This window comes from Carassius gibelio, chromosome B20, assembly GCF_023724105.1.
Source record: "Carassius gibelio isolate Cgi1373 ecotype wild population from Czech Republic chromosome B20, carGib1.2-hapl.c, whole genome shotgun sequence".
NCBI lineage: Eukaryota > Metazoa > Chordata > Actinopteri > Cypriniformes > Cyprinidae > Carassius > Carassius gibelio.
This window is the reverse complement of record NC_068415.1, coordinates 17,390,374-17,406,775: the sequence shown is the minus strand read 5'-3', so window position 1 is coordinate 17,406,775 and position 16,402 is coordinate 17,390,374.

Here is a 16,402-nt window from a genome sequence, read left to right as displayed (position 1 = left end):
AGGACCAGCAAACAGAGAAGGACAGTCTCTTGTGAGAGTTATGGGTTAAACTAAAAGAATTTGTTACATCTGGTGGATCTCTGACAGCCCACTCAGTGGCATGTCATTGTCATGGCTTTAGAGGGCTACGTTTGTTTGGTGATTTACCATGCAGCTCGCTGTAAAAGAAAATGGCTGACTCTCCTCCATATGGAAACACTCTCAGACAGCCTGCTGTGCCCTCAAACTCTTACATGACTTTCCTAGTTTTAATAAAGAAAAAAGTCTGAGCTAAAGCCAAATTTTTAAGAGCAGTGAGAGTTTTAAGAGCAGGCTTTAGGAAATGGTTTCCTCAAAGAGCTCTTAGCAACGGAGCCTCAGCAAATTTGATTATGAGTGGTAAGGGTGTGAATGTGACACAACTGCATGTATCAGAGCGATTACATTTAATCTCTCGCTCGCTCTCACATCCCTCGCTCTCTTCCTGTGAATATTTATTTGAAAGCATTTAAACTAATGGGGCTGACTTTTGCAGGTCAACAGGGGATGACAAAACGAAAACTTATCACATCGAAAAGACGGACGCATTGGTAAGTCGCTCATTGAGGACAGTGGGATGTAGAGCCTGCAGAATATCTATAATTAATAAACTTAGTATTCAGGGGGTGTTTTAGATAATCCTGTATGTCCTGCACCCTGGGGACATTTTGCAGTCCTTGTAGAGAACTGGAAAGTGTTTGATGTTTTGATAAAGGAATATTCTGGTTTCAGAACAAGTTAAGTTCAAACAGCAGTGTTTGTGGCATACAGTTATTTTGATATTTTGAAGACTAGTACCTCCTCTTTAAGAAAAAGCTGAAATTTAGGTTACAGTTAAACGTTTATAATTAAAGACAATGGACTCAATATGTAAATGTTTAAAATACTCTCACATTTCAATAGTATAGCCTCAAGATGTGTGTTAATATGATTGCATTGTTATTTTTTTTATTTATTATTATTATTGTTATGTTCAGTTCTTCTACATTGACATGATACACAACGTCATATACCTTAAAACCCTAAAATTGCTATAGAATTAGTGATAAAAAAAATGACTGCTCATAAAAAAAAACACATTTTGACTGAAGAATTTCTGTAAGTGCTTTTATCAAAATAAAATAAAATAAAAAAAAGAACGAATTAATTAATTAAATTTATAGTAGCTGTGGCTGCCAGAACATAAATACTAATATGTGACCTGTGTCGACGAAATAAGTCTCAATGAGGTAATTTTTTAAAAATTTGTTATTGTTATTCTCACATCCTTGATTAAAATACCTTCAAAATTATATATGATTTGTTGGAATCGGACGGAAAAACAGCAGAGCTTCACCCGTTTGAAGTCAGAAAAATCAGTTCTGAGAAAACTCAAGTTGAAGTTTTCTGAAGGTTTCAAAGCAAAATCACCTAGCAACGTTGCATTGTTTCCTCCAATTCCTTTCTTAATATTAATTACTGTATTAATAATCACAATATACCCATTTTTTTTCTTTGCAAAACAAACTGACTCAGATGCAAAAAAAAAAAACAACAACAGTAGAACAAATATAAGAAAAAAAAAATAGTTCAATAAAGAGCAGCATTCTTTTATTTTATTGTTTAATTAACATTGAGATAGATGGCTTATATAATAAAACCTACTGTACTGCATGGGTCTAATAAAATGTTACACATCCAATGTTTTCCCCAGCAGTTCCTCAAAATTTACTTAAGACATAACAGATTATGTTTGCTTGATTAGCCTATTAAAATACCGTAATTCTAGGTATATTCATCAGGATTGCGCGCTGGCAGTAGTGCCTTTATTTGCGCGATTCATTTATCAGCCAGCAGCAGCGCAAGAAGTGAGCAGAAAAAATTTACTCCTCTCCGAAAGCACACAAAAGAAGATCATTTTAGAAGTTTAATTACTTTGAAATTAAAGTCTTTGGTCTTTGGTGAAATAGCTTGTTTGCTCTATTACAGTACATTTGTTGACCATTAACAAGTTGAAAATTATGAACATTTTGTCACCAACTTTCAAGTTGTTCCAAACTTTCTTTCTTCAGCTGAACACAAAATAAGTTGTGTTGGTGATCGAACTCATATTGTATTGAACCCGGAACATTCCTTTAAACATAGCCAAGCGCTTCAAACTAACAAACAGGCCGAAGACGCACCTGGAGCCAATCGGCAGACAGGAATGTGTTTGACAAAGCCCTGAATCTGCTTCTTAAGCTCTCTTACCGTGTGCACTTTTGACCGAGTTTATCTGGGTGGGTTTTGAGATCCTCCAGTCCATGTGAGAGGCTGTTTTTAAGCCTGATCTTTGTTCATGATCCAAAATAACTCACTGTAACTGCTGAGGGTGGTTTTAATAAGGGCCTCATTCGATCCTGCATTATCCCAGTCTCTCTCCCACTCTCCTCATTTTCATGCTTTCCAAGTATCTTATTCTATTCACCTGGTTGTATCTGCCCTCCAGATGTCCCCGCAATCCCTTTCATCTCTGTGGGAACCCTTGTCAGGAAGAAGTTATTTGTTTTAACATTTTCTGCCAGGGGAAAAAAAATCCTGGCATGAGACGGCCCTACCTTTTGGTCTACTGAGAACAAGATGAAAAATATTATTTCCTGGATCTGAACAGTGTGAACACACAGCAATGAAGTTTTCCCTCCGACTAGTCCGCATCACAGAACAAATAAGCACATGAGAACTTGTTTTAGAGGGATTGTTCACTTCAAAAACAAAAATGCTTGTAGCGCTCCCCTCAGACTGGATGTTATTAAGGGCAGGGCTTTTGGGTTCTTTAAAGGTATTTATCACATGTGTTTTAACCCTGATTAACTCAGTTTTAAATGTTATCTTGGATCTCTCTTTTACAGTGCACACCAGAAATGTTTATATAACTAATTTATGAATTCACAGTTCTTATGTTATAGTTTTAATGAAGATTTTTAACCCTGTGTCTATATATGCCTCTACTCGAACAAAATGATTACCTATTTCAGTAATAAAGTAACACAACACAAGATTTTAGAAAAATATATCTCAATTATTTACTCAAAGAAATTATTATCTCCAATGAAATATGAAAATGAAATAAGAATATGATTGTTATTTTTTAAACCTTCAACATAAAATGTCTCTCTTTTTTAAAAAAAAAAAGAAAATACTGTCAAAACTGTATGTATATAAATGTACAGACAACAATTTAAACCCTATTAATCTTCAATTGGCTTAATTCAGAAAACTTCGATGAATAACTTCAAAATCACTTAAACCAACATAATTTGTGGGCCCACACACACCTAAAGCCGGCAAACAAAATTCTTATAAAACAAAATACCGTAGCAGGCCTGATGTGAGGCTTGTGTTCGTTGTGGCCCAAAAGTAATGGCCGCTTCGCTCGTCAACGAGCAAACAAAAGGAAAAAATACCTGATGATAATGTGTCTGTCCAGTCCTTCTCCAACAATCACATAAGCAGGCTCCACATCCGATCAGCCTTTCAGCACGAACTCCATTTGTTTCTCTTTTCTCCTCACAGTTTCGGTAAAACTCACGAGAGAAATCCTTGTAAATCCAAGATCAGTCTGAGTCCCTTCCGTCTTCAGGTCGAAAACAGCAGATAAACCCCTCAAACAGTTCAACTGAGCTAGTCAAACTTTGGCTAGAAAATGTCATTCACTTGTAATGAACGGACTCCAGCTTATACTTAAATTTATCTGATCGTTAATATTAGCAGTAACACAAAAATAAACAGTCACTGAACTTCGTGCAGAAATTCCTCCCGTTTTGCAATATGCAGCTTGTCACTCTCACCGGTTGTTGTGTAAACAATCATAAGACACAATCTACACACTGGTTTGTGCACTACTAACTCACAAATTAAATCAGAAAATCTCCGTTCGTCTCACACACTCTTTTTTTTCTCTTTCCTCTCGCTGTCCGTGCTCAAAACAAACCCGCGAGCTCTGACTCTCCGCCCCATCGGTATTAACCACATAAATGCTGGTTTGGACAGTTTTCAGAATAACATAATCTTTTACCATGAAACAATAAACAAAATAATGTTTAAACGGCTTTTAACATTTTTATAACAACTTTTTAAATGAATGTCAACCTTTTAAATCACACTATTTATACACTCTGTTAATTAAATGTTAGGCCTACTACAATCATCACGTATCAGCTCATGCTTTTTTAACCGGGTTACACCCTCCCCCTTCTAAAAGTTTTTGATGTCCTCATCAACCAATGAATTCTACCCCCTTTTTGGTTTTTTAAAGGTACTAATGGGAAAGATGTATAACTAGTTTAAATTAACTCTTGCCAATCTTAATGATAACACCTCTATGCACAATAGTGAGAGGCTGATTTTTTGGTTCACCCGGCTCATCATAAGTTAATCTGATAACTGGTTTGACCATCCTCTTTGGACGGTTTTCAGATTTGCTAATCACTTTTGTCTTAGTGACTGTCTCTGGGTGCTTATCGTGGCAAGGGTTATCAGTCTCTGGATCACTTTCTTCCTCAGGAACTGAATCTTGTTCTCCATCCTCTTCACATATACTGTGATGTTCCTCCTCCAAACTATTTCCCTCTGACAAACTATCCTCAGCATTTTCATCTGACTGTTTAGAATAATCACTATCATCTTGGATGAAATTTGACTGTCCAGCAGCATCTCTTTCTTTTGTCAGAATCTCTTTCAGGTAAGTACTGTAGGGTTTCTCAGGTCCATAATACTCCACATCTGAAGAGGAATCTGTAAACTGCAACTCTTGAAGAGCTTCCTGTACTTCAGGTAAGACTTTCTTTGACCTCTGTTGTGTCTCAGTTCTTGTCCTTGATCTTGTTTTGACATGTGAGTTGTCCTCAGTCTCCACATTTGGCATTCTGACTAACTGTCCAATTGGCAAAAGATGATCCCGATGAAGAGTTTTGACTCCTCCTCCTCCATCCTCCGGTTTCACTTTGTACACTGGAATGTTGGGCATCTTTCCCAGGACTACATAAGGGATGGGACTCCAACGACTCTCTAACTTATGTTTCCCTTTCAATCCTAAATTCCTTAGCAACACTCTGTCACCGATATCCAGTGTTTGGAATCCCACTCTTTTATCATAGGACCTCTTGTTCCTCTGATGTGTCTTGTAGGCCACCTCAGAGGCAAGCTTGTAAGCTCTTTGCAAGTCTTCTTTTAGCTTGGTTACATAGCGTGAATGGCCACCCTCAGCTTTGCCATCAGGAGAGGTTCCAAAACACAAGTCTATTGGAAGCCTTGCTTCTCTGCCAAACATTAAGAAATAGGGTGAATACCCCGTAGCATCACATTTGGTACTGTTGTATGCGTGAACCAGGTAGCCAATATGTTTGCTCCACTGCCGTTTCCTCTCACAGCCCAGAGTTCCCAGCATCGAAAGAAGAGTTCTGTTGAACCTCTCAGGCTGCGGATCTCCCTGCGGGTGATAGGGAGTGGTCCGTGATTTCCGGATCCCCATCATCTTCAAGAGCTCTTTGATTAACTGACTCTCAAAGTCTCTTCCTTGGTCTGAGTGGATTCTGGCCGGCAAACCATAATGCAGGAAGTACTTGTCCACCAGGATCTTTGCCACCGTCTGTGCTTTCTGATTTCTTGATGGGAAAGCCTGTGCATAACGGGTGAAATGATCCGTGACCACTAACACATTGCTGATACCTGCAGAATCTGGCTCCAAGGACAGAAAATCGATGCATACCAGATCCATCGGTCCATTGCTTGAAATGTGATGTAAAGGCGCTACCCTTTGACAAGGGGTTTTCCGAGTCACACATTCTCCACAGTTCTTTATGTACTGCTCAACATCGCATGTCATTTTTGGCCAAAAGAACCTGCTCCTCAACAAGTCTGCTGTTCTTTCAATACCCAGGTGTCTGAGATCATCATGGGTTGCCTTTAACACTACTTCTTTGAACTTACTTGGCAAGACAAGTTGAGTGAGTTCTTCTCCAGAGGGTCGCTTGCTTAATCGGTGGAGTAGCCCATCTTTCATCATCAGTTTGCCCATCTCTTTTTTAAAATGAGAGCGCTCTAAACAGGATCCATTCTCTTCAGGCCATTTGCCATGTTTCACAGCTTGTACGACAAGGTACAAGCTGTATCGGATGGCTGTATCATCCTCCTGAGCTTCAATCAACTCCTGCTTTGACATCTGCCCCAATGATTTCAATTCCAGGTGAGTTGGAAATGCATAACTATCAGGCACACATTTTGGCGAAGCTCCCAACTGATCTACATACCTTGGTGGACTGCCCGCTGAACCAGGGATGCAGATTCGTTTGCAGATAGATCTCACACCAGACTGTGGTATGGTCTCCCATTCCTCTGAACTCTCATCAGGCATATTCCTTGAGAGCAGGTCAGCGTCTATGTTGTGTCTACCTGGTCGGTACTGGACATCAAAGTCATATGTGGATAAAGCAGAGAGCCATCTGTGCCCCACAGCACTGAGCTTGGCGGTCGATAACACATACGTAAGCGGGTTATTGTCCGTACGTACAGTAAATCTGACTCCATACAAATAATCGTGGAATTTATCCACAACGGCCCACTTAAGGGCCAGAAACTCCAGCTGGTGAACGGGGTAATTCTTCTCAGATGTCTTTAGCTTCCTGCTAGCGAAGGCGACTGGTCTCAGACCCTCACTGTGCTCCTGATATAGGACGGCGCCCAGCCCTCTCAAACTGGCGTCCACATGCAGGACATAGGACTTGTTGGGATCTGCAAAAGCCAACACAGGTGCATGAGTAAGGCAGTGGATAATCTTGTGAAAAGCTTCTGTGCAGGACTGGTCCCACCTCTCACCAAAGGGCTCAGACTCTTTAAGGTAAATCTTAGTGTTGTCTTTCTCAGATTTCTTGCCCTGCTGGGTTGGAGCATAGCCTTTGGTGAGCTCAGACAATGGCCTGACGATGGCTGCATAATTGGCAATGAAACGCCTGTAATATCCACAAAATCCCAAGAAGGATTGAAGAGCCTTCAGGTGCGTAGGCTGTGGCCAATTTGTAACTGCCTCTACCTTGGCTGGGTCAGGTGATACTCCATTGGCTGACACAATATGTCCAAGGTATTTTACCTTTGGGAGGCAGAATTGACATTTATCGAACGAGATTTTCAACCCAACCTCTGCCAGACGATCAAGGACTTTTAAAAGTCTTTCTTCGTGCTCTTCTAACGTTCGGCCAAATACTATCAAATCATCGAGGTAGACAAGGACTTCGAGCAGATTCATATCACCCACAGCCTTCTCCATTAATCTTTGAAAGGTGGCTGGGGCTCCAGTTATCCCCTGCGGCATCCTCTCAAATTGAAAGAACCCCAATGGGCAGATGAATGCCGTCTTTTCCTTATCTTCCTCGGCCATGGTAATTTGGTAATAACCGCTCCGCAGATCCAGAACGGAGAACCACTTGCTTCCGGTCATTGAATTCAACACATCATCAATACAAGGTGTTGTATACTGATCTGGGATTGTTCGGCTATTTAACAATCGGTAGTCGATACACATTCTCACCGCTCCATTCTTTTTGCGAACAATCACGATTGGGGATGCATAGGGACTACGAGACTCCTTGATTATCCCTGCACGCAACAGTTCTTGGAGATGCTTTCTCACGTCTTCCAGGTCAGCTGGAGCCAAACGACGAGAGCGCTCCCTGAACGGCCGTGGATCTGATAACCGGATTGTGTGTTCTACGCCCTTTGCCAATCCAACATCCCATTCATGTAAAGAGAACACCTGAGACCTTGTGGATAGCTTTTGACGGAGTCTCTCCTTCCACTCCTCTGAGACAGGTGAGTCTCCGAAGTTGATCAGGTTTACATTAAACTCAGTGTCATCTGTTTTAGATGGAGAGAGAGAAGTGACTGCATCTGTCAGATACATATGTCCGATAACGGTTCCCACTGGTATGACTGTCTCTGACAAAGACTCATTCTGGACTAAGATTCTGAAATGATTGACGTTCACCTCTTCGCTGGGCACCACTGTGGGTTGAAGTAGCACACCAGCTGGGAGTGGAGCTACAGGAGACGAGTCAACCATCAGGATTTCTTTGTCAACCTGGAGCTTGTACTCGACTTTGCAGACTGCAGTACAGTCACCACCAGGGGGCAGAGTCAATGGGCCAGGGCCTTGCCAATACACACAGCCAATATCACCCTCCTCTTCCAGAGCGGTGACCGTGCCAGGCGCTGTTAACTGGTTGTCGCTGTAACAGACTTGTATTCCCCATGTCTGGGTGATGTCAATGCCATTGTCCTTACACTGCTGTACAAGTCGTCGGATGTGACTGGCATTGGTTCCCACTATGATAGGAGTCTGGTCTGCAGTTCGGGGCTGGGGGCATATGAGAGCGAGAACTGTCACCGTCTGGTCTGCACCTGCAACCTTTGCTGGATATTCAATGTCGACCACTACATACCCACGGTATGGATAACTGATCTCAGATTCACTTAGTCCCCACAAAGCTAAACCAGACACGGGGCGTATTGGGACATCAGACAGGTAAGTTTGATACCAAGACTCAAAAATAATTCTGACCTGAGAGCCACTATCAAACAAGGCATCACAGCCATGTCCGTTTACTTTCACAGGTACTACGCTAGGTGGTCCAATCAAGCCTTCAGGGATGTCAGCCCGCTCTGATAAAGTAACAGCACTTTTCTTGACTCCACAATTAACTTCATTGGTGGTGGCATCCCCAGACTGCTGTCTGTCTTTTGTCACCTTCAAAGCATGAATTAGCTTTCTGATAACCTTGGCTTGATTCTCAGGGTTTCGGCACTTTGTCGCAAAATGGCCGCTCTCACCACACCTGTAGCAGAAATTCTCTTCTGGGCTTTTTGATGCTCCCTTGGGGTTTTTGGGGACCTGTTTAGTAGCCTCCAAGGTTGAAACAGTAACTGCAGCATCTTGCTCAGGCATCTTGTTGCTAGTTTTCTGTTTTAATCGTTTCAATTGTTTTTTTAAGGCAGCCAGCTCGGCATCTTGCCGGTTCTCAACAACAGGTTGTGCACTAATGGATTTAAGCTCCATGTAATCATCTTTGTCATGAGTGGTTTTGGTCACTACTGCTGCCACCATTGACTTTAGCTCTTTTATTTCAGCCTTTAAGTTTTGAATCTCAGCTTGCCTGGTATCCACTTCTGTATTAGCATGCACTTGATGCACTGAGGCACTGAGCTTCTTTCTAGAAGTTTCGTACTCTTCCTCAGCACGAATCTCAGTCAACAGCTGTAAAAAATTTGGGGGTGTAGCTCTCCTTTCTCTCAACCGCAGCTGGATCAGCATCAGGTCTGAGGCAATAGCACCCCTCAGCAGTTGCTCCAATCGGGCTTGATCTTTGCTGCTAGCAGGGAGGCCACCTCTTTGAATCACTTTAACTAGTGACCTCTCTAGACGTCGAAGAAAATCTGATAGTTTCTCTCCTTTTTGCTGTTGCATCAAACGGAAAGCAAAATAGAGATCATCTCCGGACTCAGCACTTCCAAAAGCACTTTCAAGGGCTTCTAAGCACTCTTTTGGGCTGGCGTCAGGATTGGTGTGCCGCACTGCTTTCACAATTTCTAGTGCGGGCCCTTTTAAACTTCCAATAATTCTGCGTCTTTTTTCTCTATCTGAGCATTCAGTTTCCTCCACCATAAGCGATGCCTGCTCTAGCCAATTATCAAATGGTTCCTCCCCTGGCGGTGTTGGTAGGACTCCCGAAAACATGCGTAGTCGACCATAACTCCCTCCATCAGCTGGTTTGGTTGTCTTTTCCAATAAATCTCCGACAGCGCGAAGGATGGATTCAGTGGAGCTAGTGGGCGGGGTTGTACTGGGGAATAATGATTTGAGATCCTCCATGGTTTTTCCTTCTGCCTGCAACAACCCTTTTAATTTGCTATTGAACTCTTCAGCAGCTTCAGGTGACCCTCCTAAGATGATTACAGGCCATGCCTCTCCACCATCAATAGGCATCACTTCAGAAGGAACACTGTCCTCTCGCACAGTCTCTTTACTCTCACACAAAACCATTCGTCGGTTTAGTCTTGCACTGAAGTTTCTCCCACGGACACGCACCCGTCCTAAAGACTTAATAGTTTCCAGTGTTTCTTCCACTTCACTGATCTCTATATCTTCTGGGACAATGGTCATAAAGGCGTGTGTCTCATCCAAACCCTCACCACGGCACCAGCGTTTTAACTCTGACACTAGTTCAGTTTTTTCCATGTTAATACTATTTGCAAATAAGCTTAGTACTTTTACCTTTTCACTATATTTGTATTTTCTTCTTTACTGAAAAATCCAAGACAATCCCAGCGGTGCCTCCATTTTATGTAGCGCTCCCCTCAGACTGGATGTTATTAAGGGCAGGGCTTTTGGGTTCTTTAAAGGTATTTATCACATGTGTTTTAACCCTGATTAACTCAGTTTTAAATGTTATCTTGGATCTCTCTTTTACAGTGCACACCAGAAATGTTTATATAACTAATTTATGAATTCACAGTTCTTATGTTATAGTTTTAATGAAGATTTTTACCCCTGTGTCTATATATGCCTCTACTCGAACAAAATGATTACCTATTTCAGTAATAAAGTAACACAACACAAGATTTTAGAAAAATATATCTCAATTATTTACTCAAAGAAATTATTATCTCCAATGAAATATGAAAATGAAATAAGAATATGATTGTTATTTTTTAAACCTTCAACATAAAATGTCTCTCTTTTTTTAAAAAAAAAAGAAAATACTGTCAAAACTGTATGTATATAAATGTACAGACAACAATTTAAACCCTATTAATCTTCAATTGGCTTAATTCAGAAAACTTCGATGAATAACTTCAAAATCACTTAAACCAACATAATTTGTGGGCCCACACACACCTAAAGCCGGCAAACAAAATTCTTATAAAACAAAATACCGTAGCAGGCCTGATGTGAGGCTTGTGTTCGTTGTGGCCCAAAAGTAATGGCCGCTTCGCTCGTCAACGAGCAAACAAAAGGAAAAAATACCTGATGATAATGTTTCTGTCCAGTCCTTCTCCAACAATCACATAAGCAGGCTCCACATTCGATCAGCCTTTCAGCACGAACTCCATTTGTTTCTCTTTTCTCCTCACAGTTTCGGTAAAACTCACGAGAGAAATCCTTGTAAATCCAAGATCAGTCTGAGTCCCTTCCGTCTTCAGGTCGAAAACAGCAGATAAACCCCTCAAACAGTTCAACTGAGCTAGTCAAACTTTGGCTAGAAAATGTCATTCACTTGTAATGAACGGACTCCAGCTTATACTTAAATTTATCTGATCGTTAATATTAGCAGTAACACAAAAATAAACAGTCACTGAACTTCGTGCAGAAATTCCTCCCGTTTTGCAATATGCAGCTTGTCACTCTCACCGGTTGTTGTGTAAACAATCATAAGACACAATCTACACACTGGTTTGTGCACTACTAACTCACAAATTAAATCAGAAAATCTCCGTTCGTCTCACACACTCTTTTTTTTCTCTTTCCTCTCGCTGTCCGTGCTCAAAACAAACCCGCGAGCTCTGACTCTCCGCCCCATCGGTATTAACCACATAAATGCTGGTTTGGACAGTTTTCAGAATAACATAATCTTTTACCATGAAACAATAAACAAAATAATGTTTAAACGGCTTTTAACATTTTTATAACAACTTTTTAAATGAATGTCAACCTTTTAAATCACACTATTTATACACTCTGTTAATTAAATGTTAGGCCTACTACAATCATCACGTATCAGCTCATGCTTTTTTAACCGGGTTACATGCTGTTATTATTTATTCGCCCTCATGCCGTTCCGAACCCATATGAGTTTCTTTCTTATGTGAACCACAAAAAGAGATGTTGGGCAAAATGTTCACGCTTCCCTTTTCAGTACAATGAAAGTAACTGGTGACCAAAGGCTGAAAAGATCCAAAAGTGAGTTGTAAGAATCCAAAAGGAATCCTAAGTGCTTTTAAATTACATTTCAATCATTTGATAGCTTTGTGTGCTTGAATTTCATGTGTTGTAACTGCAAACTTGACAAACAAGAGCCAATTATATCTAGCATCATTAATGTCAAACCGAGTGCTTGATATTTGAATATAGGCAAACATTAATACAATTTAAGAGCTACAGCAGTGGTTTATCAATAAATACAGTCATGTTTGTCTTTGCACAAAGCTATTAGATACTGCCTTTTTGGAGTTTGACAACCCCTGGCTTCATTGAATAGAGAAGAGCAGCATAAACATTTAGCTTACTTCTCATTTTGTGTTGCACAGAATAAAGAAAGTCACAAGGTTTTAAAATGACATGAAAGTAGGCTAAATGATGACAGAAGTTAGCTCTAATGGGCTAATATTTTGACGCCAGTGTACATCATCTCCTCCCTTAATGCCAAGGTTCTTTTTATGAGACAAAATGGAGAAGATATGGAAAACATGGACTACTTCTCTCTCTTTCTCTGTGCTGAGAATAAACCGGATGGGCTTTCAAGTCCTTCTCTTTCATCGCTCATGAAGGTGTAGGATGACATTTACAGCCCAGATACACCATTTAACTGGCAGTGCTTTACTTTGGACTTGTCCTCTGTGTGTGTGTTGCTGTGAAACATCCATTTAGGCAATGTGTCAATGCAGCCTGTCTGTGTTCCCTTTACCTTTCCTCAAAGATAGCATCATCAGAAGTAGGTCTTTCTCTCTCTGTCTCTCTCACTCACACACACACACACACACACACACACACACAATCATCAAAGTCATCTAAGAGCTGTGGCATTCTCTCGAGAGAACTTTTCATGCATGGCCATGTCACAATTTAGAGCTGAAACTCACTAAATATACAAATCATCATCTAACTGATGGCAGACAGCATGAAATATTAAAGAGAGAGTGTGTATGTTGCAGCGTATGATACTAATTTGATACTTTAATGTAATCATTTAAAAGGGATGGCTTTGGTCTATTTAAAATTCTAAACTCTGTCTTTGGAGGGATGGAGGGTCTAATGAATATTTAAAGACTATTTTGATTTCAGTGTTTTTCACTGTTTTCAACTTGGAGAGAGCTGGAACTGTAGAAAACCTGGTGCTGTCTTGTTACAGGGTGAACGGGAACAATAGCTGTTATCACCCCACTCTTATAAAAATTATTTTACACACTCCTTTCTTTTGAGGTACCCTTCATATTCTCAGAAAGTATTCAATAATTCGTTATTAGTTATGCAGTGAGTAAGAAACTGTATTATAAAGTGTTACCCTGATGTTAAATAAATAGTTCACCCAAAAATTACACATTTGGTCATCATTTACTCATCCCTGTCTTTCCAAACCCATTAGACTTTCATTCATCTTAGAAACAACTTAAGATGTTTTCAGAGAAACTTCAGAGTATTCTGTATTAAAAAAGTTTATTCCCTCAAAACTATGATGCTCATTAACAGATTAAGCAGTTTAATCCAAGCCTGGGATAGGATTGTTTTATATGATAAATCAATTTAATTTAGCCTTATATTTACGTATAAACATTGCACATACATAGAGCACATCAAACACGGTAAATGGAAGTGAGTTTTGGATGCATGCTGTTTTCAGCAAATGGAAATCAGATTTTATTAAAAATACCTTCATTTGAGTTTTGAAGATGATTGGTAGTGTCTTGAGTTTGGGACAAGTAATAGATGACAAATTTTCTTTTTTTGTTTAATTGTTTCTTTAATGTTAATTAGTTAAGCTAGGCAATGTATTGAATTTTTATCCCTTTTATTATATGCGTTAAGTCTGTATTTTGCAGAAAAGCAATACAGTATAATGCAAAAAGATATATATAATCACAAATTTAAATGAAAAACAATAAAACTCTGCTCAGGGATATTCTGTCTTATAAATATGATTGTAGATGTTCACTGCTCAACACCGCTCCATGCTGGCATCGCACAAAAGAGAGTTTGACCTTCCTTTGGTGAGATGGTTGAAGCGATAGTTTTGTGCTCTTCCTGACAATTCAGCAGGGGTTTCATACATAATTCATGCGATGGCATACACTACAGCTGGCCATGGCCACAGTCTTTAATAAATATATGTGACAACAGACAGACAGAGAGAAGAAGCATTATAACCAACAACGAGCTAATGTCTCCGTGCACTTTCATGAAGCTCCGGATGCATTATTCAGCTTCAGAATAGATTGCTTCCCATTGCATTTTTCATGCTCTTCTATTCTCTAAATTTTTTAGTTTTAGTTTCTTACTTGCACTTTCAAACATTTCTTTTTTTTTTTTTTTATTCTCTCTGACTCTGTATGTGTGTGAGTGTGTGTGTTCTCAGTCAGTCTCGTTGGAGCCTAGAAGTGTGATCGTATGTGTATCACTGCGCAGATTCTGATGTCGTGTTTATTCGCAGGCGTTGCATCTGTCTGAAGAGATGCAACTTCACACTAGGGCAAAAAGAGAGAAAGACAAAAAAAAACAGCACTTCAGAGATCTGAACTGAGACGACTTACATGGCCTTAGGAAAAAAATCTGTGCAAAGAGAAAAGGGCTCCCTGCTATTAAAAATCTCTTTAGCAACAGATGCATACATTTTCATTGAAAACATCTTGCGGCGTTATCTTATTTAGAGTGGAAATTTTTTCATATATCTCAAATTATCCTTGTGAGCATTTCAAGTTTTGGGTTTACATCTGAATGGTGAGGCAGATCTGTAAAGGCAAAGTTTAAAGTTTAGAGTTAAAGGTATGAAAGGTATTTTCAGAGCATGACAGAACCATTTTTATGCAAGGCAATTTGTAACTTGTTCTAATTTCTTGCAATAACTTACAGTTTGTATAGCTGTGTGTATAGCACACAGGCACATATTTATAATATTGAAAAATACCTAATTTACATGTTTAATTTTAGGCATAATATCATATTTTATGTAATGATAATCTTACACATATACGTACAAGGTGTGGAAAAAAAATATATTATGACTTTTTTACTTTTTTATTACTTTTTTGAGTTGGTAATTTGAAACCTTTCTTAAAATTCTAACAATTCTTTTTCAAAACCATGAAACCAACATTAATACAAATAGTGAATTATACAGTATTTCCTGTATTGCATGCAAAATATGTGAAAGCACAAATACGCGTGCATAATCTGTATGATTGTTAGTTGTAAAACAGAGCTGTCAAAACAACAAGAAATGCAAATACATCACCTTTAATAAAACAGAATAAACATGTTGAACTCTTTTAAATGAAGTTCAAAAGAGACCTTGACAAAATAATTGGTAGCCATGTATGCAGCCTTTTGGCCTATGATGACTGCCTGTAACCATCTAGCTTGCTGTGGTTGAATATAGACAACCACTCATAAGAATACACAAACTCAATCATAAGAATATAGTTTTCTGTTCATGCCCTCATCTTTAATACTCTATAATGTGTTTGGACTGTTAGATGACCCCTCGCCCCAATATCAGGGTTAGTTCAAGAGTTTTAAAGCAATAGATGAAAATGTTTTTTTCTAAAATAAATATTTTCTCTAATTTCTTCATATGAAATACAGTGGACTCTTCATTCCATAGCTTTCCATAACATTTTAGATGGAGTTAATGTTAGGGAACATCCTTTGTTGACTTGAGAACTTTCTTTACAATTCCGTTTGAATTAGTATGTGTAGCAGCTGTACTTTACTGCAGCCAGTACCACATCCTTTCGACTTGTAGAAATATGGTGAATGGGCGAAGGACATTTTAGTGATTTGTTGTCAGTTTTGTAATCTTACCAAATGTGTTTCAAAAAGCCACATTTGTATGGCTTGTATGGCTTTTATACACCGATTTTGAGTAGTATAAAAATACATGTCTGTCTTTTTAGTCATTAGAGCAAAAATACTGCATCTATAGCTGGTTTATGCTCTGAGGTCCAAGTAAATATGGACTGTTTAAGAGTGCTATTAATGTTCATTTTGAAATATTACCAAATACATATTTAGAAAAATACAACATTTGTACTTTTACTTTTTGTTTTATCAAATTTTTTTTATATACAACTATAGTGTCTCTAGACCAAATGTATGCACCAAATCTGTTTTGCTGAGTAAATATGGACTAGGTAAGAATACTTTTCTAAAAATATTTCCAAATAAGGTTCAAATAATGCCTCATTTTTAGATTTTGTTTTTTAATTTTTTAATTTTTTTTTTTTTTTTGTGGTGTAGTGATGAATACCTTAGTTTTCAGTCTTTGCAGTTAAACCATGGTGTATTTAGACCAGGTTTACACTCCAAATCGGTTTTGAGGAGTAAATATGTACTGGGGATGGATACTTGTGTATTTCAGTCTGTCCAGTGAAGCTTTACTGCATCTAA